Raw genomic sequence first — 26,620 nt, 5'->3', positions numbered from 1 at the left:
CTAGAAATACGGTGGCACCTAAAGTGCACCAGAACCTCTTATCTGTTTTCAAATTAGTTATTGCATTTAAATTGTGTCCCTGTCAGTGGTTTGTTAGATTAAAGCAGTCCCTCAGCGAAGTAAACAGTGATTTTACGCAAATACTGCTCATATGGATTTGTCTTTAAGCTGTGTGTTTACTATTAGGAATAAGGTCACATTCTAAGCGCCCTTGAAGGGTAAAATTTTCAGAGATCAAAGCTAGAATGTCAATGCTAATAGTATTGGTTACATTACTTTTGAAATTTTTCTATTTCAATTGAGGGCAAACCTAAGTCACAGTCTGAGTGTAGATAATTGTTAGAGGGGCTGTTAATAATCCCCAGTCCGTATTTAGCAAAATTTTTCAAACTTTTGATGAGAAAAAACTTAATAAATCTCGTGCTGTTGGCTTACGAACTGAAGTACGGCATGTCCTATCCAGTGACGTTCAGGCATTTTATTGAACCGGATTATTGAACTGAACGTGATTCTAACCTTACTCTAGGACTAAATATCAGTGTGCTGTTGAGTTTTTGGATTTTGTTGCAATAAACAAAAAATTTAATTGAAAAAGTTGTGTTAACTGAAATACGGCGTGTCTCGTCCAGGGATGTCATGCTAGTTCAGTGATCCGTTCACCTAACCTCACTTTTAGACTAAATGTCAGTTTGCTGAATTTTGTAAACAATTTGTATTTTTTCCAGTGGAAACCGATAAAAATGCATGAACAAAAGGTTGTTTTACGGTTTGGTGCCCGCACAATCCGAGTTTACACGCAGCTGAAGCGCCTGTTACCACGAAAAGTCCAGAAAAACGTTATTGAGAACTTCAAGTAAGTAGTTCAGAAATCAAAGTTAGAATGCCAGTTCTAATTGTATTGATTGAATTACTGGTTGAAAACAGTTTGCTAACAATGTATTTTTTCCAGTGAAACACCGTAAAAATGAACGAAAAAAGTGTTATTCTATGGTTGGGTGAGTGCACAAGACGTGTTTACACGCACCTGAAGACAGTGTCTGTCAAGAAAAAGGCCAAGAAAACTTGAGTACTTGCATGCAAGTAAGTAGTTCAATCATATTTATCGTACTAGCTTTAGTAGTCAGTTATCTGGTGCACCCTGTATATAAGCATCCTTCAATCATCCGTCACAAAGGCGGCCACCGTTTCCGATCCATATAAACATAAATGCTAAAATATCGCGTTCTCCCGGTTAAGTGGAAGGTTATTTATCTTCCAGTCAAGATTGTAGTGGAATTTACGTTGAGCGCATATATTGAATGGCATATTATAGAGAAAGAGTGCGGAACATCGAACAGTAGCATAACTAGATGAGACTTTGCGGTATGTTTATCCGATTACGTGAAAAAAAAAACTCGAGCATCACTGATTAGACAGAGAGGAAAATACAATAATTCGAGATGGAAAAGCTAATGAAAAACTTGGATATTGTTTCCTTTTAAGAAACCCAGGCCGGAATGTTTCTGACACTCTAATTACGGCCCAGAGATTTTTATTTATCCCCAACTGTGACACAATACGCGCAATTTGATGTGACAGGGCCGGCTCCAGTGTCAACCCCACTAAAACCAGTACAAACTGAGCTACAGCCGGTACGGACCTGGTCGTGATCGAGGCAACGGGGCTTCATTATCTTCATGCGTTCGGAAATTCAAAAAAGGCAAATTTGTTTCAATAGAATCAGGGCTGGCACAAAGGGCGATAATAGCTTTAAGGAAATATTAAAGGAAAAAATATGATAATTAGTTTCGTACCAGGAAGTTTGACTATTCTGCTGCATCTCTGTCTCTCTCACACTCCAACTATTTCAGGGATTCTTTGTCTGCGAAACAAAACGACGTCCCGTCGATTTTCACAGTATGAGAAGCGAATGAGTCCATCGTACCGAGAGTATTTACATAAAATTAACTGACAAACGAGCCAGCGCCACTTCCTTCAGCCAGCCCAAGGGAAAAATCCGAAAAGAAGAAGAACAGCAGGGTTGCCGTCAATTAATTTTTATTTATCGATCGAAACCCGATTATCTTTCACTAAAACCAAGTTAATGCTAGAGAATAAGTCTTATATTTGTCTACTTTGACAGCTCGTAACTTTGTTATTTTGACAGTTTACATGAAACCGCATTGGTTGAATATTTTGGCCTCTAGAGGGCGTGCGATAGTTGTTATTGTGTGTGGTAGCAATTTCCGGTCAATATCGGGGTTATAGACCTCGACACAACAATTATTAATGTTGTTTATTAAAAAAAAAAAAAAACAACGAAACAGAGTCGACTTCGGGATGAATTTCTGGTTTCGAAACGGGTTTTTTCGCTCTAGAAGAACAGTTTCTCGGATAATTGTGAGATTTATGTGGATCGTATGCATTAATTATGGTTTTTTTGGGCAAAAACCATAATCTATTCAGCTAAATGCCATTACAATTTTATGTCGAATATAATTACGATGTAAAAACGATCAAGGAAGCCATCGCGTTTTGAAATATTTCATCTTGTCAGCAGCGAAATTAAATTATTAATTAATTCAGTTTCGCGAGCGATACAAGGAAAAAATAACGTTCTTAGTGTTCCTGAAGGGACCCATAATGGGCGCGGAAACGTTTTCACGGTCACACCAGTGAATTTCTGTTTTGTTGAGCTTGTTGAAGTCGTGGAGAGACCAACAGTCAATTAGCACTACAAATCATCTTTGCCTTTTGTAAAGTTTTAATTAGTCTTACTAGAAAAATGGTCAATTTAGTAACGTTGCTAGAATTCGAATATTGACCATTTCTGAGTGATTTTAAGAAAAATGTCAATTCGGCCACGTTGTAAAAATTTGATACCAAAGTTTGGCAACATTATGAAAATTTGGTCAGTTTAGCAATGTTACCAAAATTTCGTGTTAAATTAGAAAATTGTTCAATTTGGCAACGTTGCTAAAATTCGAATATGAACAATTTTTTAGTGGTTTTAAGAAAAATGCCCATTTGACAACATTGCAAAAATTTGCTACTAAATTAGGAAAATGGTCAGTTTGACAAAATTACCAAAATTTCGTATTCAATTAATATTGACCATTTCTAAGTGTTTTTATAAAAAATTTCAATTTGGCAACATTTAGTAGTAAATTAGAAAATTGCTCAATTTGGCAATGTTGCTAAAATTCGAATATGAACAATTTCTGAGTGGTTTTAAAAAAAATGTCCAATTGACAACATTGCAAAAATTTGCTACTAAATTAGGAAAATGGTCAGTTTGACAGAATTACCAAAATTTCGTATTTAATTAATATTGATCATTTCTAAGTGTTTTTCTAAAAAAATTTCAATTTGGCAACATTTAGTAGTAAATTAAAAAAATGGTCAATTTGCCAATATTACCAAAATTTCGTATTACATTTGAAAATTGCTCAATTTGGCAACGTTGCGCAAATTCTGAGTGATTTTAAGAAAAATGCCCATTTAACAACATTGCAAAAATTTGCTACTAAATTAGGAAAATATTCAATTTGGCAATATTTCCAAAATTTCGTGTTAAATTAGAAAATTGCTCAATTTGGCAACGTTGCTAAAATTCGAATATGCACAATTTATGAGTGATTTTAATAAAAATGCCCATTTGACAACTTTGCAAAAATTTACTACTAAATTAGAAAAATAGTCAATTTGGCAATATTACCAACATTTTGTATTAAATTAGAAAAATGTTAATCTGGCAACATTGTAAAAATTTGATACCAAATCAGGATAATGGTCAATTTGGCAACATTGCCAAAAATTTTTTCTAAATGAGAAAAAATAGTTTGACAAAATTTTGGGAAAAATGTCAATTTAGCAACAATGAAAAAAATTGGCACTAAATTGGGCAACTTTGCTAAAATGTGGATATTGTTTGCTTATGAGTACTTTTTAGAAAAAATGTCACTTTAGCAACATTGTAAAAATGTGCTACTAAATTAGAAAAATGGTCAGTTTGGCAATATTACCAAAATTTCCTATTAAAATAGAAATTTTCTCAATTTGGCAACGTTGCAAAAATTCAAATATGAACAATTTCTGAGTGGTTTTAAGAAAAATGTCCAGCAAAAATTTGATAATAAATTCGGAAAATGGTCAATTTGACATCATTGCAAATATTTCGTATTAAATTAATTGTTCAACTTGACCACGTTGCTAAAATACGAATATTGACCATTTCTTTTTATTTATAAAAAAATGTCAATCTGGCAACATTGCCAAAGTTTTCTTCTAAATTAGAAAAAATAGTCTCGGAAAAAATGTCAATTTTTTTTGTTTTAAGAAAAAATAAGAGAAATAGTCAGTTTGGCAACATTGCTTAATTTTTATTTTAGAAAAACTGCCCTTGGCAACAAAATTTCGTATTAAACTGGAAAAATGGTTCAGTCGGCATTATTGCTTCAATTTGAATATTATAAAGAAAGAAAAATATTAATTTGGCAACATTGCAGAGATATGGCACCAAAATTAGGAAAATTTGCACTGGACAGCTTTACAGTGCGCTGGTACCATACAAATCATTATGAGAAGGAAAAACTCATTTTTTAATACACTTTATAGCTTTATGGGAAGGAAAATGATTCTAGAGGACTCTGCCAAATACACTTTATACCTCTCGAATTTTGACAGTTCTCTGTCACCTGTCACAAGTGTCAAATTCAATGACCAGTGAATATAACAATCACGGAGTTAACAACTGACTTGTGTTCGGATTGTTAAGCAAGCTATATTGGTGAACGTTTTGTTCTAAAAACCATCATCAGGCATCCATTCTGCATTGCATTATTTATGAAAAATGAACGTTGAAAATTTCTATTAAAGAAGAATGTCCATATTTTTATTAAGGTCGATTATTTATTTTCATTTAATTAAAAGTCTTCTTCTATATAAGTAAAGCTATTAAAGCAGGCTTTTCATTAAAGAATGAAGTGACTATATATACGTCGACACGCGATATTAATATGGCGACGAGTCGATGACACTGGGGGGGGACTCGGTGTAGGCTGGTGTGACAAGATGATACACAATCGAAGTGGGTTCTGTTTATACCAGGCCGGTACCAAAAAGTTGCAAACCACTCGGTGTAAACGTTGCCGAAATCAAGAGTACAGCGCAAACCAATGTAGTTGGCGGTTACGTCATCGTGCGTTATGAAAGTTTGCAATGAGACTGTTATATGTAACTGACATAGACTCGGGTACACGTATGATTTGTCCCTGGTATAGTCGATCGTTTTTCATAATCGTATTTGTCGCCAAGAACTAGATCTAGTCAATGAACCGGCCGGGATTCAATTCCCTTGTGTGGAATCGGCTACAGTTAGAATCGGAAGATGTAGCGAGAGCACAATGTCTCTCTTCTTCTTTTTTCTTTCAAACAAACTTCGTTATAGACGAAATGTCCAAACTCAAACTTGAATTGTAAAAAGAAGAAGATTATCGGCATCTGCGTAGTACGTACATGAATGATAACCGTTGTAAACAATTGTCAATTAGACGACGTCCAGTTAGGCAACAATGCAAACAAGTCGACAGGCACGCTTTGTTCTCGGCTTCCATTGACGATCAAACCGTGTAATAATGGGCCGATTGCCAACAAATGTTCCGACGTTTCTACTTATCACGCAATATCTGATCGGACGTGCTCGACCACGACGTTTCGAACTTTTTTTTGGTTGTTGTTCGGTCTCATCAGACGCTTCGCATACTCGCGCAATAGAACAACAAAAACACTAAGGCGTTTAACTGCAACCTAACCTAAAAAAATGCAGTCACATGACTACAGTCTGGATTTCTAGGAATTTTGCTTTTATTGTAAATAATCATCTGTCATTTGACAGATTTTTTTGAACAGTCTGAAGGCTTCCAATTGCTTTTGAAATTATCTAGAAGCTTTCAAAAGATTTCAAGACAATTTTAAAGCTTCCGTAAGCTTCTAGAGCAGTTTAACAGCTTTCTGGAACCCTCCATAAGTGTTCAAACGCTTTAAAAGCGGTCTAAAAGCTTCAATGCTTTCTAAACGCTCCAAAAACCTTCCAAACGCTCCTAGAATAGTCTAAAAAAGGTTCAAAATACTGCAGAACCTTCAAAATGCTTCTAAAGCAGTCGAAAGCCTTCCAAAAGCTTTTAGAACAGTCTACAAAGTTTAAAATGTCTTAAAAGCAGTCCAGAACCTTCAATGCTCTTTAAACTGTCCAAACACCTTCCAAATGCTCCTAAAGCAGTCTAAAAAGGTTTTAAAACAGTACAGAAACTCCAAAATGCGTCTGAAGCCTTTCAAAACAGTCTAAAGGCTTCCAAATGCTCTTCAACTAGTCTAGAAGCTCCCAAAAGATATCAAAAGACTCTAGAAGCTTTCAAAAAAATTCTAGAACCGTCTAAGTGTTTCCAAATGCCTCTAAAGCATTCTACAACCTTTAATATTCTAGAAATTTCTAGAAGTACTCATTCTTGACATTTGTCTGATTTGAATTGGCAGTTTTGACAGTGGAAAGGTCACGTGATTGTATATAATCAATTACTAGTTGAAAGTTGACATTTTCCTTACGTATTTGTTGTTTTTTTTAGGTCTATATGTGTGTTTGACAGATAACTGATGTGATTAGTCACGTGACTGTTCATTTCTGTCCGTCCACAACTTTGATTACAGTCACGTTACCGTGAAGATATGATTGGTGTCATAAATGTCAAGTCAAAATGGTCAATTTGACAACATTGTAAATGTTTGCTAGTGAATCAGGAAAATGGCTGTTTTGGTCATAAAACTGTTGCTAAAATGTGTATAATAACCGGATTAGCGAGTGATTTTAGGAAAAATATCAATTTGGGAGCAGGGTTTAAATAAGAACGCCTTATTTGGCAACATTGCTGAAATGTGTATATTAAGTTTCTGCGAGCAATTTCGGGGAAAATTTCAATTTGACAACGTTATTGACTATTTCTGAAAATGTGTATATTGACCAATTTAGGACATGTGTCAACTTGGCAACATTGCAAAAATTTTTTACTAAATAAAAAATATTTTCAAATTTCTCAACCTTGTTAAAATGTGAACAACTACAATTCTAAATTAGGAAAATAGCCAGTTTGGCAATGTTGGTAAAATGTTTGAAAATTGTAAGTAATTTTATGTATAACAAAATTGGTACTAATTTAGGTAAATGGTCAATTAGGCCTTATTGCAAATATTTGATACAAAATTGGAAAAATCAGGTCAGTTTGGCTGAAATTTAGGAAAAAAAAAAGCAAATTTAACAACATTGCAAAAAATTTGGTACTTGATTAGGAAAATGCTCATTTTGACGTTTTAGCTCATACTTGCCGATCACGTGACTTTTCAGAAGGTTAACGAGTGAAGGTCGATTAAAATTGGATGTAACCTAAAAATGTCACGTGACCTTGTCCACTCCATTTCAAGGATTTCTGATTTTTTTTTAGGTTAGGTTAGGTTCTAAGAAACTGACAAAATGGTGGAGGTATTTTCTAAAATAACACAGTCACCAGCTATCTTTCGGTTAAATCGAAAAAAATCTTTGATCGACTCCTATCGAGATATTAATTACGAAGGGGGTGTGATTTCGTGTGTGTGTGTGTGCGTTAGAGAGAAGGAGGAAAAAAGGCCTGACAACGGTTTGCACGGATCATTGACTCCTCTATCCACTCTCAAGTTAATTATAACCCACGAATATGTAATTACACGAACACAATCAGTGGATGCGCGAGACGCTTATCCGCGGACATTCCGCAATATTAATACACTCTGTATACAGTGGGGCTAGTGCGTAATCAATCACTTTACTTACCGCGGGTACAAGAGTAACTGAAAACTTCTAGGAAGACAAAATCCATTTAACATGGAACAGACTTACTAACTAAATTTCAGAAATACACAAAAAACAATTTTTTTATACTACTTTTGTCTGACTAAACTCGAAACTGACCCACTGCACGCCGGTATTAATAAACGCACTCCTAGATAGGATTTCTGCATTGTTTAGCCACCTTGATTAAGGTAAATCCCTCTGCCATGTGTCCACTCCAGTGAGTCTTCAACTCAATGACGTATTTGACAGTTAACTTTTGAGCATTCAGTGAGTATGGAATAGAAAGGTAATTGCGGCTGAAACAAACGCCGATATAAACTAAAGCGTTTAATAAATTTCCAAAGACCTAACAATAACAAGATTGTTTCCAATAAAATCGATAAAATACATTGTCAGGCCGAGTTATGGTGCTGGTCCAATAAAGGCAAAACGGCTCGTTTAAGGAAAATACGAGCGACGTGCAAGAAACAATGCTCATTGTTGAAACGGCTTGTCAATCACCTGGTTGGTGGTGGCTTTTCGGACTATTAACGTCAAACTGAAATGTAATCCTGGTTGCCTAGTGCAGATTTACCGCAGGGTGGAATCACCATCCCTGTTCAATTCAATGGCACTTAAAAGCCCCAATTAGACCGGACTTAACGTAAATGAGCGTGGAAGTAAAGTGAACAGTCCAAAAACTGCTTTGCCCGAAGAACAATCGTAAAAGACAAAAGAAGTTAAAACGAGTCCATCAGAAACGTGTATAAGGCAGTCTTTATGGCGTACGTATTGTCCATACGGAGCTATTTACCTATTCTTAACCATTCCAATTAAAGATTGATGGATGGTTATTGTTCTGAAAACAATCTAACTTTCACCCAGGCTAATAGACCATTGACCGGACGATAACATTTTTATGTCGATCGTATAAAAACATATTTACATAACTTAGGAAATAGACAAGTTTCTTTTATTTTTTTAATGGTAGGAAACCATTATTTTTCACCCATCAGAAAATCACTTGAGGGCACTTTTAACACGACCAAAAGATTAAATAACGCTTAATAAACGTAAATCCTAAATAGAATAATACGACCCGGAGATACGAAAGTGTAAAACAGAGAGAGAAAATTAATTGATCTTTGCAAACAACCGGAGCTGTTTAAAAATGATTTTCTCTCAGCGTTGTAGTTTAAGGGCCCCGAAGCCATGACGTAAGTATCAATTTACACAAAACGCTACCAGTATTACCACCACCAATCCAGGACCGTACTAAAATTGGTTTTACAAATAAATACTATTCAACCGACGACTGACTACTTTGATTTGATTTATGGTGAGTAAACACCCAGTCGGTTTTATTCACTTGTTGTACAAACAATAGTTCAATTGTTTAGATACGTCGTTTTCCACGCTCTGGATTTCAATAAACATTCTTTGATTGCTGTTACTTTGATACATTCCAAAATCAACGTTCAATTAACCAGACGTAACTTATTATTAAATAGTTTTCACATATTTATTGAAGCACGGCGTGTCTCATCTAGGTACAGTGTGTCATTTCATTGATCTGTATAGGAAGCGTTTGAAAGTGAACCTAACCTTAACTGTCACACCAAATGTCGTTGTGCTTGAAAATTTACAGTTATTGGCTTTTTTAACTGAAAAAACTATAAAAATTAGTTGAAAAATGTGTTGTTTTACAGTTTGGCGTTTGCATAAAGCGAAATTAACCACCCGGATGTCTGGAAATCATCACTAATTACCGTAACGCGAGTGATAACACCCGATGGATGTACGAGTCAGTTTCTGGAGCCTGTTTGGTTTTTTATTTTGGGGCTCTGCCAGTATTCAGTGGAGTTAAGGTAGCTTCTTTCCGAGAGTTTTAATCCTCTTCCAACCTTCATACTAACATGATCAGGTACGAAAACCAAATGTGGCTTTGTTCAACTAGTAAAACCGAATTTTGTAGGTTTTACACAAAAACCAGTGGAGACATTGGAGGATCTAAGGCTTTTTTGCACCTTGCTACTGTAAATACAGCTGGTACTGTTGACGTCACACGGAGCTAGTAAGGGCAGCACAATATACGTTAATGGTCCGAGAAAAGGCTTACAAAACTCTAAGGTAATTGTATAAAAAAAAATCAGTCACGTAATCCAAAAGCGTAAAAATAGTCACGTGACTTTCACAACACATGTAGACTTTAAATATGGTCACGTGACTGCTATTCTAACTTTAAGTAGAGTCGCGTGACCTTTAGAATTCCACTCAACGCTTGAAAATGGTCACGTGATCTTTGTAGCTAAATTTGAGAATTGAAAACATTCACGTGACTGCAAGGATGCTATTTTAACCTTAAGAAGAGTCGCTTGACCTTTAGAATTTCATTTAACGCTTGAAAATGGTCACGTGATCTTTGTAGGTAAATTTGTGAGTTGAAAACAATCACGCGACCTTCCTAAATTTCTTTCAATCGTAAAAATGGTTGCGAGGCCTTTAGAAGAACAATTTTGACTTTAAATATGGTCACGTGACTGCAAGGATGCTATTTTAACGTTTAAAATAGTCAAGTGACCTTTGTAGGTGAATTTGATAATTGAAAACAATCACGTGACTTGAGATGCTATCAACAGTAAGATGCAAAGAAATTTAATTTATGGACAGTTTACCGTTATTAAGTGGTTTTTAGTTTTCTCATTAGAATTGACAGGTTTGACGGTTTTCATTCAGTCATGTAATTTTCTAGAAAAATAATGTCCTGCTATATTTCTGGACTGAAAAGAGTTAAGTGACCAGCAAAGTTCCATTTGACGGTTCAAAATAGTCGCGTGACGTACAGAAATTTTTTCTGGTCGTAAAAATAATCACGTGACCTTCCTAACACAATTTTGATCTTAAATCTGGTCACGTGACTGCAAGCGTGCTACTTGAACGTCACAGAAGTAGACAATAGAGAGTAGATTAAGCGCCCCCTATACTACAGTTAGTACAACACACTCAGATGTGTATTCCTACAATTAAAACACAAACTTTCTTATGAATACTGATACAGTTTTAGCTTAAATTTAGCGATTTTCTAAAGAGTTTCAGTTGACATTTTTATAAAATGCCTTGTTGTGTTGTGAATTGTGGGAGTCGGTGAAATAAAGAAACTAAGCTTGTCTTTATTTCTCCGGCTTCCACAATTCACAACAAAATGCAGGCATTTTATGAAATTTCAACTGAAAGTCTTTAGAAAATCGCAGTATGCATAAAAAAGTTTTTTAATGGCCGTGTTCCAAAAGTTTTAATCAGCTGTTTTTGACATTTGATTGAATTACCTAATTGGTCTGACATTTCCCTGTTTGTAGGTTAGGTTAGACGGGAGTTGCAGGTAAAAAAATGGAGGCGAGAAGAAGAAGAGAAAAGAAAGATAATAGACGGGAATGGGTACGCACAAATCATTTAACCCCATCGACTATCATTTAATCAAAAACGAAGAGGAGTATATTATTTAGGTAAGCGCACTTAAAAATGACCGCTCGCTGTTCAACAAAAGGTATGTAGCACGGCTTCGAGCTCGGGGAATAATGCCGCCATAAATTATATTATTACCTTGTCTGCCGTGTATAATATAAATTGATTGGAATTTCATACCGTGTTTCGGAGCAATTGCGGCTAAAAACCGCCACGTTTCTCTCTCTCTTTCTGTTTCGTTTTTTTTTGTCCTGCCAATGCCAAAGAGAGATATATTTATAGGAAAAGCGCGCACGCATGTAAAAATCCCAACATCCGAGTAATATATGACCGGTCGATGATGATTTGTGTCCCTTTTCGGTTTTCGATTAGACGATCTGGAGTAATTAGATTAGTAAAGGGTGTCCGGATTTAGAGGGTTTTTTCCTGTTCGATTTTTCAAAAAAAGATTAATAGTAAATACCGTATTTCGATATCTTGTCATTTTGTGGCGCTAGAGGGCGCTTTTCAAAGTTTAAATATCTATTTGGGTGGGTTGGTTTTCTGTATACTTTTGTTTCAAATTTGTTTTTTTTTTTTTTTGATTTGAATGTCTAAGAATGGAATTTCGTTATTTTGTTCAGTTTCTGTTGTAAATTTGTGTTAGAAATTGGTTGATCATTACTGAAATTTTGTCCCTTACCTCGCGAGACACCCTGTATAGGGTGTTCCATTTAAAATAAGCAAGTTGACTACTTCCGATTAAACCGGAAGTGACAGAATCTGATAAGCTTTTAATGAACGGTTTGGGTGGCTAACCTTGTATATCTGTTAATCATTGCAAGTTAACTTCAAATTTCAGTCATTTGTAGGAATAACTTGGTACATCATAGTAAATGTTTACACAACAATGACATTTTTTTAAAGTTACATTCGATTATTAACTTTCTATTTTAAAAGTAAAATTTATACTTTTTGAAATAATTATAAATAATCGACAAAAAATGTTTGATACGGCCTTTCGCGAGTATGAGTGGTAAAGTAGGCTGTGCATTATATCATTCTGACGCTCCATCAAGAGTGCCAGGCAAACTTTACGTCACGATGACGTAATGTGACAGCTAGTTATAATATTATTTTGTTCAATGATGTCATCGTGACGTCAAATTTGCAACACATGCACCGCCTACTTTGGTACTATTCAAGCAGAAGGATTTAGAGAGTGTTTTGACTACAAAAGCCCCGTTTTCCGGATAGATAGGAAAAAACTAGTATACATGTCTAACGTTTTCTCAAAAATTTACTTTATTATTTTAAATTGAAATGACAGTTGGTTATATCCTTAAAAATTTAAGTTAACCTTAAAAATCACATTCAAGTTGGCGCTGACTCAGGTTTTGACATCAGCTGTCAAACGTGACGTTTATTTATTTCTTGTTTCTATGACAACACTTGAATGTTTTTTTTTTTACTTTCGTGTGAAAGTTTCAATTTTTTTTATTTTTAATTATTTTCTAACGTTAATTTAAAAATTAGTTTTTTATTGGGTCTGCAGGGTTAACCACCCTAACCGTTTATTAGAAATTTGAAATTTTGAAATTAAAAAAATATTTGATGAGCCACGTTTTAAAAATCTTTCTGCCACTTCCGCGTTACAAACCGGAAGTTCGCAAGTCAACTTGCTTATTTTAATTGGCAAACCCTGTACATTATTGCATTTTTGAATACTCCTACAGATTTCAAATATTTTTCATGTATCATAACCTAAAATGGTTTTTGAGGTTTGAAAAATGTCACTTTCAGGTTTTCAACTGTCATAACTCCTAACCAGAATGAGATAGAGAAACATGTTCTTATCTTAACTTTATAAGATCTATTATTTGGTAATATTTATAATTTTGACAGGTGACACATTTATAACATTGACACCTGTCAAATTTTCTGATGCGACCACGCAATAGATCTCAAAAAGTTAAAATGCAAGCCGTTTGCCCTATCTAATGCAGATTAGGAGGTATGACACTTCAAAAACTAAAAATGTCATTTTTAAAAAAATTTTAAACGTGGTTGTGATGAGGGATGCAGGAATGTACATTCAGGTGAAATTCGTTTGAAATGAATTTACAAACTAGTGAGATTTGCCATAAGGAAACAGAGTTGAAGCGAGCAAAAAGAGACCTTATAGTGTTATTGAGAAGGTGGTTCAAATTGATTGTAGAGTGAGTGATTCAAGAGTGGAAAGTAGATTAAAAATAACCTCCAAAGTGTCATATAAGCGTGTATGACATGAACGTTTATGGCACACTGAAATGGACCTTGATGTCCGTGCAGTTTGTCCCAACCATACGAAGATGCTGGAGGCTAAAGCTATGAGTACATAGGTGACCCGAGGCCAGCAGGTGCACCGGGTTTATTGACTTTTGGATTCAGTGGGGAGCACACAAACACGCTCGGGTATTGTTAATCAAACTCACTTCTTTTAAATATCGATCAAAGACGGTAAAAACGCATCAAAATTATACATAATTCAACGACCGTTAAAATGCACATCAATTTGCATCGCGTAGCTAGGGGAGGGATTCATCAACCTAAAATGTCTCAAAGAGGGACTTTACTCCATTGTTTAAACACAATTTTGTCGTTTTGTTAATTAGTTCGGGTGGGGTAAGGACATCAAAGCGAATCTCGACTCGGTCTTATTACTCCCACTGTACCGAAAACTTAACAGGGTGGCGTATGCCAAGAAGCTGCTCTGATTCTATTTTGTTTCTGTTTCCCTTCCAAGTTTCAAACTTGTCCCGAAACCGATACACTTAATCAGCAAGAATAATTTATACACTTGTTTCTCTCTCTCTTCTACTCAATGACATTTACGAGGGTAACTTTGTTACCCTTTGAATTTCACCCGTTTTGTTTTCGGATCGTCCATAAAGCGGATAATGCAGATTTAATTGCTTCTTCCTTTCTATACAGTTTCCACTACTAATATGAGAAAGAATGGTTTGTCAACATGTTGGGAACCCCAATTTGTGAACATTTTGATTGTATACCGGGTGTGTGGATTTAGAGGATTTTAATTTTTTTTTTTGTTTTTGAAATATCGAAGTGAAGCAAAAACGTTCTTAAAGCACTTTTTCCATTGTGATTCCAGTGGCGTGCTTAGTTTTTTCCTGCTACCTTCAGTTTTCCCAATTTTTCAATATTTACTACGATGTAAGTATGTCAATAGTTATTCCTACAAATAACTGAAATATGAAGTTAACTTGCAATGAGTAACAAACATAGACCCAATAACAAATTACTTTTTTAGTATTATCACACACATTTAAAGTAACTAACGACTAAAAAAGGCATTTTTTAAATTAACGGTAGAAAATAATTAAAAATACAATAAAAAAAAATTGAGACTCAAAAGTTAAAAACGCAGTAATTTTGACTTTTGACAGCTGATATGTCAAAACCTGAGTCAAGTCAGCCAACTTGAATAAAAAGGAAAACGTGTAACTACAGACAGACTTGCTACTATGGAGATTTTATTAAAGTTACAGCCAACTGTCATTTTAATTTAAATTAATAAAGTTGGGTAAATTGTTGAGAAAACGGAAGACATTAGCAAAAAAACAAGCGCGCCACTGGAATCACATCGAAAAAGTGCCTTAAGAACGTTTTTGTTCCACTTCGATATTTTAATAAACACTAAAGTTGTGAGGAGTTTTCAAAAGGGGCGAAATTTTAAAAACGCCATCTAGCGCCGAAAACTGACAAGATATCGAAATACGGTTTTTATCATTAATCTTAAAAAAAAATGTATACTAGTATTTTATCTAGTCAAAACACTCAGTACCAAAAGTAGGCGTCGCATGTGTTGCAAAGTTGACGTCACGATGACATCATTGAACAAAATAATACTATAACCAGCTGTCAAAATACGTCATCGTGACGTAAAATTTGCTTGGCACTCTTGATGGAGCGTCAGAATGATATAATGCACAGCCTACTTTACCACTCATACTCGCGAAACGCCATATTAAACATTTTTTGTCGTTTATTTATAATTATTTCAAAAAGTATAAACTTTACTTTGAAAATTTAAGGTTATAACCAACTGTCATTTCAATTCAAAATAATAAAGTAAATTTTTGAGAAAACGTTAGACATGTATACTAGTTTTTTCCTATCTATCCGGAAAACGGCGTTTTTCTAGTCAAAACACTCTCTAAATCCTTCTGCTTGAATCGTACCAAAGTAGGCGGTGCATTGTGTTGCAAATTTGACGTCACGATGACATCATTGAACAAAATAATATTATAACCAACTGTCACATTACGTCATCGTGACGTAAAATTTGCCCGGCACTCTTGATGGAGCGTTAGAATGATATAATGCACAGCCTACTTTACCACTCATACTCGCGAAACGCCATATATTAAACATTTTTTGTCGTTTATTTATAATTATTTCAAAAGAAATAATTAGTAGTTAATTAGTCTGTCAGAAAAACAACATTTTTTTTGACGACCTCTGCCAGAATGTATGGTTGGTTGCATAACTGTAGACAAATTAGGTGGAGAAACCTTAAAAGTTACTCTGTTCTATCCGTGCAATTGGTTTTGGTCGCGGCCAACCAAAAACCAATGTAAACAGGTTGAAAAGCGGCTCTCCCAGTGAACCGATTAATACTGATTTTATTTACAGTTTATCAAATTTGTTTCAAAACTGGTCCTTCGAGCCGGTTAATGAGCGCATCAAACAATGAATGGGAAAAAGTGTAGGAATGTTAAGCCTGCGTCGATATTATTATTGAAATACATAATAATAATGCGACTTATCGATGACGTAAATCGACGATAAGCCGCACCTAATGAGACACCTGTTAATCTGTCAAAAACTGGAACGTCCGTGACGGTTTAATGCAGCATGCCGATTCATAGTTTAGACCAATTTGGGTTTCGTTTTTTTTTTAAAGCTAAATTATCGCGTTTTTTTGCGCGAAACTTTTTGTCATCTGTCATTTGACTAGCTATAATCAATCGCGGAAAAGGGCGGATCGCGAGGGGTTTGTCGAATTATTGCGGAATTCAATTATACCGGACGATTTATCACCAACCCCGCGATGACAAGCCAACTTTTATTTGTCTTCTGGGTCTGGTATTAAGGATTGTCCCATTAGGAACACCTCCTGGGACTTGTATACGAGGGGCGTTCTCTAAAAAAAATCCCTTGCAATTCAGAAAGTATGTATATCATGTGGAATTCAGTTAAATTTTTAATCTAAATTGTGTTATTTTTTTCATAACGTTCCTGGTAATTTTATCCTTTTTTGAACTACATTTGGATATAGTGTAGTAATTGTTTTCAGTAGAATCACCCTTGTTTGTGTGTCAACCCTGCATTTCATTAATGTAGAATATTCTGGCCTGTCAAATGGTTCCAAACCTACTATTAGAACTAATTGGCCGTTGTTCTTCAGGTCTTGTTGCTTCAAAAAAAATGACAGTTTTGACGTTTCTGACCCACACACCCACACACAGTCACATTAAGTCGAAATTGCCTTGGAACATATTCCTAAATTAATGAGATGCACCGTAAGAATACTCGATTATGGCAAGCGAAAATGAACCTTTTTCACTGTTGTTTTACGTCAAGAGACCAATTCTATTTAGGTTAGGATCAAACGGTAATTATAAGTGTCTAGGCACTTCTCCTGCAGCATAAAAAACATATTTTAATGAATAAAAATCAGTTGAAGAATTAAATATTAATAACGCAAAAAAAAGCGTCTGGCAACGTCGCATAATTTACAGGGGATACTTGACTGTATGTACGTCAACTTCAGATGTCATTTAATGTTTTTTCAATTGTGAGGTTAAAGCATAGTTGCCGCCTTTTGTTTACAAGAAGGATGGATGAATTACTTGCGCACTTGGTTAGTCTAGGTCAGTTCAGTTTTTAGGAAATTTGCAATAAACAAATATTGGCAATATTGGTCGAAAAGTCGGAAAGCGCATGTTGTCGCATCTTTAAAATTTCCCTCACATGTAATATCGACAATCACGTGACGGTATTAATAGATTTTTATTATTACTGGTCTGTAATTTTTGAAGTTTTGTAATACAAAGTATGATTTATACTAAACCATTGTTAAAAATATTAATCCTTGTAATAGGTCCTAAAATAGGGAATAAACCTAACTATTGGCAACACCGATGAAAAATATTATTTTGACATTGACGGTTGTGATGCGCAGTATCGATAATTCAAACAATTTTCAAATTCATAGCCTACTAGAGGTCACCTTTTTTTAGCAACGGGCCCATAAAGGATATTGTGTGTATATAACTATCTTTATTGCTTTCTTAACAGGGAGAAAGACAAAGCGCGATCGTTCCGGAAAAGTGCTCCTTCTCTCGCTCCGGTTGGGAAAATCCGGACGATTGTTGTGTTCAATTGGAGGTTAAACGTTGCCGCCCTGAAGCGTGGGATTGGGACCGTGGCCGCGATTCAGACAATGCACATAGTGAAAATTCATTGTTTGACAGTAGGGCGCACGCCCGAAAGGAAACAATAGAGTTCGCAGACAACGGCGGGCGGAGCCACGATCGCTAACGGTATTGTTCATTTGTCGGCCTCCTAGCCAATACCTAAACCTCACCTAAACCACAAAACCTCACTTTGTTTACTCAGCTTTTGCTTAAAACCACCTTGTTTTCGCTCCCCTCCCTCCACCCACGAAAAAAATTCAATTAGGACCATTTTCCAGCACGAGAGTTACATAATCATAATAATAATTAAAAAACACTATACCGAGTGGTCAAAAGAGAATTTCAAGGGATACAAATTGGTATGTTGAACCACCCTGTAAGTGTCAAAATAACAGAGTTATTGAGAGTAGTTTACAGGGTGATTTATTGAATGAATTTTTAACATCCTCGTAAGTTGTTTAATTTTCATTTTATCAAAAAATTATCAAACATGAATCTTGTAGATATTTGGGTCTACTTTATTATTAGATAATCCATCAGTATACAGGGTGTCCCAAATTTGAGCAACAAACCAAACTTATAATTTTTTTTATTCGATTTTAGGAATCTACGTCAAATTCTAGGCCTACTTGATGTAAAATGTTTGTATCGATATTCAATTGTTTTTGCTCTAGCAGCCTTACCTTTGACCACCTCGAAAGCACTTTTCCAGAAAATCGTCCATAACTCGCTTATTTGAGACACCCGGTATAAAACCACCGTATAACAACTCTAAATGCTTGAATCGTACCAAAGTAGGCGGTGCATTGTGTTGCAAATTTGACGTCACCATGACATCATTGAACAAAATAATATTATAACCAGCTGTCAAAATACGTCATCGTGACGTAAAATTTGCCTGGCACTCTTGATGGAGCGTCAGAATGATATAATGCACAGCCTACTTTACCACTCATACTCGCGAAATGCCATATATTAAACAATTTTTGTCGTTTATTTATAATTATTTCAAATACCATAAACTTTAAACCATAATCGAATGTAACTTTAAAAAAAAAAAAGCTAATGATGGGGCTATCACGTGACCTTGAGCGGGCACGGCTAAGTTTCCCCGTTTAGCCGCTAGAGGGCGTCAAAGTTGACTCTTTTTTTCAGTTTTTGCTTAATATCTCAGGAACGTTTCAACCTGAAACGTTTGTTACTCAAATTTGCGACACCCTGTATACTAACGGACTGTCCAGAAATAAAACAGACACAAATATGTATAAGATTCGTATTTTGTAATTTTTTGCTAGAAAGGTTCAAATTCAATCAATTACCCTGTATATACAGTTCTTGAACTTATTAGAAATTATATACAAAAATAAAATATGTATATACATATTTTTCTAGTCACGTGAGTTGATACGTTGTTTTCAAGCAAGTTGCGACTTCAACTTTAAGGCCCTCTAGCGGCCAAGCCGTCGAACAAATCAACCTAAGTGGGTATATTGCTGGAAAGCTCAGTTCAATAGCTTTCCATAGACATATAAAAGTCTTGATAAAATATGCCAAATAAGCAAGATATGCAAGATTGAATGAAACAATGCAACTAAAATGGTTAACACTTTTTGTAAAATCAGCATATTTTTTGACACACGTCGCTTTGATCCTAAATCACTCCATTATTTGACAAGTTACGTCAAAATGTCATAGAAAACAAAAGATAGAACAGATTTCAAGCTTTCCAAAAATATCCCAACTTGAGTTGATTGATAACACCGTTTGGCCGCTAGAGGGCGTCAAATTTCCTTTTCCATAATATCACATATTATATTGTAAATATTTTTTTAGTCAGATTCTGGCAAAGAAATGGTTGAAGTGTTAAATTTTAGGTCTAATTCTGTTAGTTTTTGAGATATCAAAAAACCAACTGCACCAGCGTCTTTTCCGGGAAATTCTAACATAAAATGACACCGAGACGTCAACTGTAACTTGACAAATAAAAAAGTTGTATTTTTTGACGGTTCCAGGCCGCCATTTTGAATTTTCTGTCCAAATATTGACTTGCACCTCATTTTAAAGGAAATTTCACCTAGTTTCAAGAAATGACAGACGAAATGGCGTCCCAGGCCGCCATTTTGAATTTTCTGTCAAAATATTGACTTGCACCTCATTTTAAAGGAAATTTCACGTAGTTTCAATAAATGATAGACAAAATGGCGTTCTATGCCGCCATTTTGAATTTTCTGTCTAAATATTGACTTGCGCCTCATTTTAAAGGAAATTTAAATTTATGAATTTTTTAAAATTATTTCGTAAAAAAGATACCAAGAGGTCATTAAGGATCATTTTCGATTACTACACCAATGGGTAGTGTTTTATAAGGTAAATCAAACAAAATTGACCTTTATCCTCTCAAAAAAAAAAGAAAATTATTCAAGTTTGGTAAACTCGGTGGCTGTAATAATTAGTAGGTTGCGTGTCATTTTCCGCGACTTTCGATAAATAAAATGGACACTTGTGGCATGAAAAAGTGAACAAAAGCAAAGAAGTGCTCTCTTGGGTTTGCGTGTCTGCCCCGATTGGACGAGAGGCAAAACAGTGGAGTTTATCGAAAAAAAAAAACAAAAAAATGATGGAATTAATTACCCCCCGTCGATATATCTACTCTCGTAAATCCCTAAGTAAAAGGTTTAAGGCAGCTTTAATTATTGCGCTACCTGCGTACATGTACGTGCGCCATACCGTGGATTTATGTGACATGTTGGAAGGAAAACAGACGTGCAATTAGTCATAGACACTAAACTGCAGTCAAACTTAAAATAATCGATACAATAAAGTCGAATTTTGCTTGAAACTAACGCCTATAATAACGGGATTTACTGTAAAGATATGCAAACTTAGGTAGCTAAAATCGACCTTAACGATAATCTCCAAATTTGATTAACTAACTCATGATTGGTCCCCTGAAGTAAGACTGCTAGCGCCATCTGTCCGAATGTAATAAAAATACTGCGGGACGTAATGCAGAGTGCAATATTGCTTTTCTTGACAGTTGATGGCGGGCAATTATTGAAACACCTTAATCCGGTGGTAGTGTGATCTGTTGTTAATAGAGGGCGCCGCCAGGTTCTAGATTTAAAAATTGGTTTTTCTATTGGATGAAAAAGCGGATAGGTTTATAGTTCTGTCACGTGACGCCAGATGGCGCTAGGTCTTCTGTTTTTACTTGTGAAACGCCCTAGACTCGGAAAAGGAAATTAGAGAATTTACTAAGAATTAGTTTTGGTTTATCAACCAAACCACGTCAATTCTTAGGCCACTCAAAAGATAGTTATGTTGTTATTTTTTCAGATTCCGGAACAGTTCTAGAAGTGCCTAAGGCCTCTAGCAGCCATTTTGTACCACCAGAAGCCTATCACTACCACTCATTTTTAGTTGTCAGAAGCGTCTGGGATCTTTTTAAGTGATACAGACATATAGAATTTTTTTTTTTTTGGTTATTATGTTTTTTAAAAAATATAAACATTTAATTAAATTTGTGGTTTTATTCTTGACAAATGGCGTAGGAGCGTTTTAATTTTTTTGACAATTTCGCATTCGCCAATTGTCAACAAAAGTCTATTTATCTTCTGCACTCCTACCAGTAAATCGGACAAAAACGTAACCGAGGCAAACACTTAAATTTCTTTCAAAACAAAAAAATTCTTAACAATTTCCTTCGTGTTAGTGATAGTAACACGAAGTACAACTCAGGTCGCTTCGACCGTCGAAACGATAATTGCATAGTGTGTGATGCTGTCGTCCAACAAGTCAAAATTTTGTTTGAATTTTCTATGAGGAGCACAGAAAGTGCAGAAGGTAATTTAAGTTTTCTTGACAATTGGCGAAGGAACCAAGTATTAGGATCTGCTAAAAATGTATTTCCTGTCATTTTTGCTCTTTTTAGTCAAAATTCAATTCTGCAAAAATTGTCAAGAATTTAATTTTCTATCAGGAGCACAGAAAGTGCAGAAGGTAATTTAAGTTTTCTTGACAATTGGCGAAGGAACCAAGTATTAGGATCTGCTAAAAATGTATATTTTCTGTCATTTTTGCTCTCCTGAGTCAAAATTCGATTTTTTGCCAAAATTGTTAAGAATTGAATTTTCTATGAGGAGCACAGAAAGTGCAGAAGGTAATTTAAGTTTTCTTGACAATTGGCGAAGGAACCAAGTATTAGGATCTGCTAAAAATGTATTTCCTGTCATTTTTGCTCTTTTGAGTCAAAATTCAATTCTGCAAAAATTGTCAAGAATTTAATTTTCTATCAGGAGCACAGAAAGTGCAGAAGGTAATTTAAGTTTTCTTGACAATTGGCGAAGGAACCAAGTATTAGGATCAGCTAAAAATGTATATTTCCTGTCATTTTTGCTCTCCTGAGTCAAAATTCGATTTTTTGCCAAAATTGTTAAGAATTGAATTTTCTATCAGGAGCACAGAAAGTGCAGAAGGTAATTTAAGTTTTCTTGACAATTGGCGAAGGAACCAAGTATTAGGATCAGCTAAAAATGTATATTTTCTGTCATTTTTTGCTCTCCTGAGTCAAAATTCGATTTTTTGCCAAAATTGTTAAGAATTGAATTTTCTATCAGGAGCACAGAAAGTGCAGAAGGTAATTTAAATTTTCTTGACAATTGGCGAAGGAACCAAGTATTAGGATCAGCTAAAAATGTATATTTTCTGTCATTTTTTGCTCTCCTGAGTCAAAATTCGATTTTTTGCCAAAATTGTTAAGAATTGAATTTTCTATCAGGAGCACAGAAAGTGCAGAAGGTAATTTAAGTTTTCTTGACAATTGGCGAAGGAACCAAGTATTAGGATCAGCTAAAAATGTATATTTTCTGTCATTTTTTGCTCTCCTGAGTCAAAATTCGATTTTTTGCCAAAATTGTTAAGAATTGAATTTTCTATCAGGAGCACAGAAAGTGCAGAAGGTAATTTAAATTTTCTTGACAATTGGCGAAGGAACCAAGTATTAGGATCAGCTAAAAATGTATATTTTCTGTCATTTTTTGCTCTCCTGAGTCAAAATTCGATTTTTTGCCAAAATTGTTAAGAATTGAATTTTCTATCAGGAGCACAGAAAGTGCAGAAGGTAATTTAAGTTTTCTTGACAATTGGCGAAGGAACCAAGTATTAGGATCTGCTAAAAATGTATTTCCTGTCATTTTTGCTCTTTTTAGTCAAAATTCAATTCTGCAAAAATTGTCAAGAATTTAATTTTCTATCAGGAGCGCAGAAAGTGCAGAAGGTAATTTAAGTTTTCTTGACAATTGGCGAAGGAACCAAGTATTAGGATCTGCCCATTAAGATCCAAAAATTTTTGGTACGGTAGTTTGACTGGAGAAAAATTTATCAGAAATTTAAAATTTAAAACGTACTGCAATTCTTTAAGACCGATTGATGCTCAGATCGTTTGTTTGTGGCCAAAATTATGTGCAACTTGTCGCATCAATTGTCTGTTCAATCTATCGTACGACTTGTCGTACAACTAATTGTATAATGTATGGGCCGTTTAATCTGTAGGGATGTAAATTAAGACACATTAATTTTTGTTTACTTTTTTTAATAAAAATTAATAATTTATAACACAGAGATTTCGTCAAGCGTATTGTCTTCTTTCTTCTCCTTAGGTTTTTCACCAGTTTCTTTGCTTCACCTTCACGTTCAGCCGCCATCTGTAATATCACAAACAAAATAGAAGTTATTTAAGCGCATCCACCAAATGTCAAGAAACCTCAAATTTTCTTCTTGACAATTGGTGAAAGAAAAAATTCTTTTCCTCATTTCTAGGTAAGTAATACTCAAAACCTTTCAGTAAATTGACTTTACCTTAATTTACACTAAATTAGTAACAACAAACCGCACTTATTAATTATTAATTAACATTTCTAGCCACTCGGTCATATCAGAAGTATTTTAAGTGTTCACCGCAGCTGTTTTTAATGTGTTAGAGGCACATTTTGTACTGCCAAAAGCCTCTAAAACCTTTCCTTTTTGTAAAAAATTTGAAAGAGGCACTACGTCACTTGAAAATTGGCAGATTTCAGCTTACTTTTGTGGATAATGCAAAAAAGACTTTAATAAAGGTTATCAGGCAAAATCAATCGCTTTACCACTCCCTCCTCCGCTTGTTTCCGGGATAAATGAGCACAAAGGACCATAAATATGGTAGGCGGATTTCGGGATTGGGTTGTAATTTCCCTTTACGCTATGGCCACACAGTTTATGCCGAATCGGGTATATATTTGGCTTTGTTTGGGCTTATCGACCTTATCTGTAATGAGATCTCTGTCAGTTCCATGTCAGGCTGTGTGCCGCATATATTGCGGGTGGTCCGAAAACCACTCGAAAAACCAATATCTTCGCTATTGTCAATCCGATTTCGAGTCCCTAACTCCGTACAACCGACGGATTTTATTAACTTTGTACCAGGATTTTCCCCGGACTGGCAAAAACAATTTTACGGCAAAGAATTCGCAATTAAACTGCAACATCCCATTAATCAGTGCGCATATACGTAAATCAATCCGATTAACCTGTGCGAATTTCACACATTCCTGACCTGGAGGAATTACACTGGCTCTGCCTTAAATTAACAGAAACTATGCAACCAAATATACAAGATGGTCCAGATGTATGTCTGATAATAACGGGTGTTGAATAATTGTTATGGTCGTAGTTGGCTGTGGTTCTAGCATGTAGTTTGAAATGACAGCTGTCATATAATAATTGTTTGCAACGTTATCTAAGACATTTTGTGACAATTGCCATCCATCCATAGGCGACTTGACCATAACAATTATTGAACACCCGTTATTTGTCATTTTGTAATTAATTAAAAATTGATTGATGCTGGGGACAATCAAAAAGTGCGGTGAGGAGGAAAAATTGCGTATATATCCGCACCTTTACCACCCCTCGACAGTTTTCCGCCCTCGTTCAATAACAAAGTCCTTTCCACCCGACCAATTTCGAATACTGCACGCATTTAAGATTGTCCTGATCGAGTTTTTGGCTTAATTCGGATCGGTGACAGATGTGAAATTAGCGCGGTTACCCCCTAAAAAATCTTATTTTTATTCGGTTTCTTCTTCTTTTTCCGCCGGAGCAAAAAAAAAAAACGCTGGAAAACCGTAAATCAAACTAACAAATTAACTTCAAAAAGCCATAACTTACTCGAATTTCGGACGGATATAAATGTTGCTATTAGCATAGGCAGCGCAACTGGGGAATCATAAATCAAATACAGGAGAAATAACTTGTTATATCCATTGTATAATGATGTTGTTTTCAATGTTTTCGCCCTGCCCCCACGGCCCCCCTTTTTCCCTCTCTCGTTCGACGTATGCAAAACTTTAGTCATTCTCCTTCAATTTATATTGCGAAGCCAGGATCGGACTGCCGAAAACCTTACCAATATTGTGACAAAGTGAAAATAATGACAGTTCAAGCTTCATGGGGCACACAGAGCGTTTTTGACGTCACGATGACGTAATTTTGAAAAAGCATAATTAGTTCAACTGTCAAGTTACGTCACTGTGACGTCAAAAACTCTCTCCCTGCTCAATTCGGCCTAAATAGAGTCCTAGGACGTTTGTTTTTATTGTAAATAATAAAAGCAACCAACCTTTCCCTTTTTTGGGTTTTTTCTTCTTTCTGTGATTAATTTAGTATTTTCTGCTTATTTGCTGCTATTTTTTTGTATGGTTAATTTACTATAATTGCAATAGCGATATTGAAGGGTTCTGAGAGACAAAAACATACCAATTTTCTGTTACAAAATGGTTTCCATCCTTCAATGTACTTTAAACTGTTCAAACACCTTTCAAATAGTCCTAAAGTAGCCTAAAAAGATTTGAAAACGCTTAAAAAACTCCAAAATGCTTCTAAAGCAGTTGAAAGCCCTTTCAAAACAATCTAGAAGCCTCCAAAAGCTTTTAGAACAGTCTAAAGGCTTCCAAATGCTCTTCAACTAGTCTAGAAGCTCCCAAAAGATATCAAAATAGTTTAGAAGCTGCCAAAAAATTCTGGAACCGTCTAAAAATTTCCAAAAGCCTCTAAAGCATTCCAGAACCTTCAATATGCTCTTTAAACTGTCCAAAAACCTTCCAAATGCTCCTAAAATAGTCTAAAAAAATTCAAAATACTATACAAACTCCAAAATGCTTTAAAAAATTCCTAGAACTTGAACTCAAAAAAAAATTGCATTTCTCTCTATTTTGAGGAAAATAATTTTGCTTTTTTTCACGATTTTCGGGCTCTTCTAATTCTAAATATCTCAAAACTAAAAAATTTTTTAAAATAATATGTCAACAGCCAAAACATTTTTGGAGAGAATAATTAACGGGTGTATTAAAATGACTGAGCTGGTTAAATACCCCAAAATTGTCTAAAACCACAGTATTTTAAAGAGGAATTCATTGAAAGTGAGAAAAGAAGAATGTGTAATACGGTCCTGTTCTATTCCAACCCCCTTTTTTTTGATAGGGTAAAGACAGAGTGGCGTTGTTGCACAACCCTTAGCCTAATGATATAAAATATAATATTGCAAGTTTATGGTCGTTTCGCATAATCGCCCCGACAACACTCCAAACTTTACCCCAGGGAATTTTTCGGGAAAGTTACCATCGGTCCGAGTATTTTATAAAACAAGTGCGTGGTTTTGTTATAGGGTTGAGAACAAGTGGGCGCTTTCAAAATTGATCGTTTTACCATTAAGACTGTAGTTTAGTTTACCAAGAAATTTGCAATAACACCCTCAAACGATTGAACAGCGGTCAATAATTACAAATAAATGAATTTCTATGTTATACATACAAGGAAGATAGTTTTG

General features: G+C 35.1%; 1 protein-coding gene and 1 long non-coding RNA gene across 13 annotated transcripts in view; one reads left to right on the top strand and one right to left on the bottom strand.

The window, feature by feature from the left end:
- The window catches only part of LOC145736564 (uncharacterized), a 28,213-nt gene extending 6,975 nt beyond the window's left edge, over window positions 1-21,238 (top strand). Inside the window, exons 5-11 of one of the 2 annotated variants that reach the window (XR_014180005.1) lie at window positions 726-853; window positions 950-1,080; window positions 9,547-9,761; window positions 9,813-9,967; window positions 11,194-11,272; window positions 17,642-17,886; window positions 21,097-21,238. This is a non-coding gene — a long non-coding RNA (uncharacterized LOC145736564). Of the gene's footprint in view, window positions 1-725; window positions 854-949; window positions 1,081-9,447; window positions 9,762-9,812; window positions 9,968-11,193; window positions 11,273-17,641; window positions 17,887-21,096 lie in introns of those variants that run through there. The other variant, XR_014180006.1, reaches the window with a different exon arrangement.
- A 2,095-nt stretch (window positions 21,239-23,333) lies between these two features.
- LOC145736190 (ankyrin repeat and SAM domain-containing protein 1A) overlaps window positions 23,334-26,620 on the bottom strand; it is a 29,436-nt gene continuing 26,149 nt past the window's right edge. For 9 of the 11 annotated variants that reach the window (XM_081990487.1, XM_081990488.1, XM_081990481.1 and 6 more), the window contains one exon: window positions 23,334-23,462. The gene's annotated coding sequence lies outside the window, so the exon portion shown is untranslated. Of the gene's footprint in view, window positions 23,463-23,900; window positions 24,062-26,620 lie in introns of all 11 variants that reach the window. The other 2 variants (XM_081990480.1, XM_081990483.1) reach the window with 1 other exon arrangement.

Source organism: Ips typographus, linkage group LG12 (genome assembly GCF_016097725.1).
Source record: "Ips typographus isolate SLU linkage group LG12, UJ_Ityp_2.0, whole genome shotgun sequence".
In the NCBI taxonomy this organism is placed as follows: domain Eukaryota; kingdom Metazoa; phylum Arthropoda; class Insecta; order Coleoptera; family Curculionidae; genus Ips; species Ips typographus.
This window is presented reverse-complemented; position numbering and strand designations above follow the sequence as displayed.